The following is a 2281-nucleotide window of genomic DNA, read 5'->3' as shown; positions in this document are numbered from 1 at the left end:
AATGGCTTCTTAGGCAAGGCTAAACTGCAGCATGTGCTGAAAGCCTGAGAAAATGAAGAAAATGGAATATAACTATAGTTTCAGCTCATTAGGCAAGTTTATATGGAAAATGAAAGGTTTTGTGGTCCATTAATAAAGGGACAAGCAACCTTCTGCTTAGCTGACCTATAAAGCACCATCCACCAAGGCCATTTGGAGGGACAATTTTCATCAATTTCATGTGCAAACCCCATAGCACTTGAGTCCTCAATATTGGCAATCAGCCCCGAGTTCTAGCTTAGATCATTCATAGGTGGGCTTGCATACCCAATAGTTGCCCCCAAAAATTACATTGATAAATATGTCCCTTAATATAAATGTTATAACAGAGCTTTGCCCCGTGGCACACTCCAAGCATCTGGATACATGAACCAGAAGAACACAGAAACAATGCAGTTAAATGTAATATATGTTTATTAATTTTTGTACAGTTGTGTGTTTATATGCACACATGCAACATTTGTATTTATATATATTCACATTTTTATTAATATTATATTTATTACAAATAAACTGGGTGAGTTGATTGTGGGTCTCACTTAGGGGTTTTGTCCGACAAGAGCAGCATTTTTCTCTATGTCCTCTGTGGCATCACCCATTGGGAATGAGGAGCCATCTCCTAAGCTGCTGAAGGTTGGGAGGAACCAATATCTCTTTTCATTGCCAAACACTTGTCTCAGATTCTTGCTGCAGCCCAAATCATATGGATTACTCTCATCATTGTCATCAGAATTCTCCCTCGCCGTTTGATTCCATGTAGCCAGTGGGAAATGGGCGAGGAAAAATAGGAATAAAAATAAAGAGAAGAGTGCAGTCATAACAAACAGCACAATGATTGGGACTTTGGATTCGGTGTTGGGCAGCTGATGAGTCCAGAATAGTACGGAGTAATAAAGCGACACTGCGCAAGTGAATAGGCACATAAGCAGTGCATACAACACGCACAGGAGAAAGAACTTGTAGTTGGAAAATCCAACACAGTTGTTAAGAAATACGCAGTGATGATCCAGTTTCAGTACACAGATGTCACATACTGGGCAATGGTAGCACCTGTCTGGCTTTAGCCCTTGGCATATCATACAGTACCGAATTGCTCTTCGTAAACCTTGAGTATTATCTATAGGCAAGTCTTTAGCCATACGGATGAGGATCTTCTGCAACACTTCTGGCCTCTCATCACTCAGGTACAGCTGCTTGTCAGCCTCCGATAAGCGGAATTTGGCAGGAGGGACAGCAGGAGGGGTTATAACAGTGCGGAGATAGCACCACAGGCACAGGAGGTACAAAAGGTGGAAAATCACAAGGAAGGTCACCTTTGCCTCTAAAACCTCTACTGTAAACATGCAGAGCTCCACCACAAATATATAATAGCAGGCAGCAAGGAGCCCAAGGATGAACAGAACCAACATCCAGCTAGCCATCCTCATGCCTGAATGTTCATCTTCATTTCTCTGTTTTTCTTCATTTATCTCTTCTTTTTCGTTAATGTTTATCTCAATATGTTTTTCTTCTTTTGACATTTGAATATTTTTAAAGTAATAATAACAATTATGAAAAAAATCAAGAAAGCAATAAAAACTCTGAGTCACTGATGTGTCACCACCAGCGCTCAGCAGTCAAATGACCAAGAAGATGAGTGAGTAAACATCACTATCATCTCTCCTGTCTATGACATCACAATGGGCTCTGTAAACTCACTGACCTATAAAGCACTTTAGGATAAACAAGGTAACCATAGCAACCAACGGTCAAGCCATACCCACTATGCCTGCAGTGCAACTGACTTTTCCAACAATGTTACAGAGTTAATGATCATTAGTGATATTATGGCCAAAGAACTGTCACTACATTTAAAAGACAAAGAAAGGGAAATTCAATGGGGGGGTGCCAATGTGTTATGATATACTATATAATATAGTGAATACAAACACTTACCTTAGACTAGCTTGGGGTCCTGTTGCTGTCACGCTGCCATTTTTCACATGCCCCTGAGACCCTCTGTTCTGTCCCAATGGGTCGCATGGGCAATAAAACAAAGTTTGCAACTTTAAAGTCCTGATCTTTACTCCACTGTGCATGTGTGTGTCCCAGACCACAAAGAGGATCGCTAGGGCAATGGATCACTGGGGCAGTCATGTGTGGCCAGTGTCAGACTGAGATGCCAGGGGCCCACCAGAAAACCTTGGACCATAGGCCCACTTTCTAAACTTTCCTCCTCCCTCAACCTCTTTATTATCCAAGT

General features: G+C 41.4%; 1 pseudogene; it reads right to left on the bottom strand.

The window, feature by feature from the left end:
• Positions 1-525: 525 nt before the first annotated feature.
• On the bottom strand, positions 526-1544 carry LOC101732906 (annotated as a pseudogene).
• Positions 1545-2281: the final 737 nt, after the last annotated feature.

This window comes from Xenopus tropicalis, chromosome 6 (assembly GCF_000004195.4).
Source record: "Xenopus tropicalis strain Nigerian chromosome 6, UCB_Xtro_10.0, whole genome shotgun sequence".
NCBI classification, from domain to species: Eukaryota; Metazoa; Chordata; class Amphibia; order Anura; family Pipidae; genus Xenopus; species Xenopus tropicalis.
Note: the sequence above shows the minus strand (reverse complement) of the source record. Positions and strands in the feature narration are given on the sequence as shown.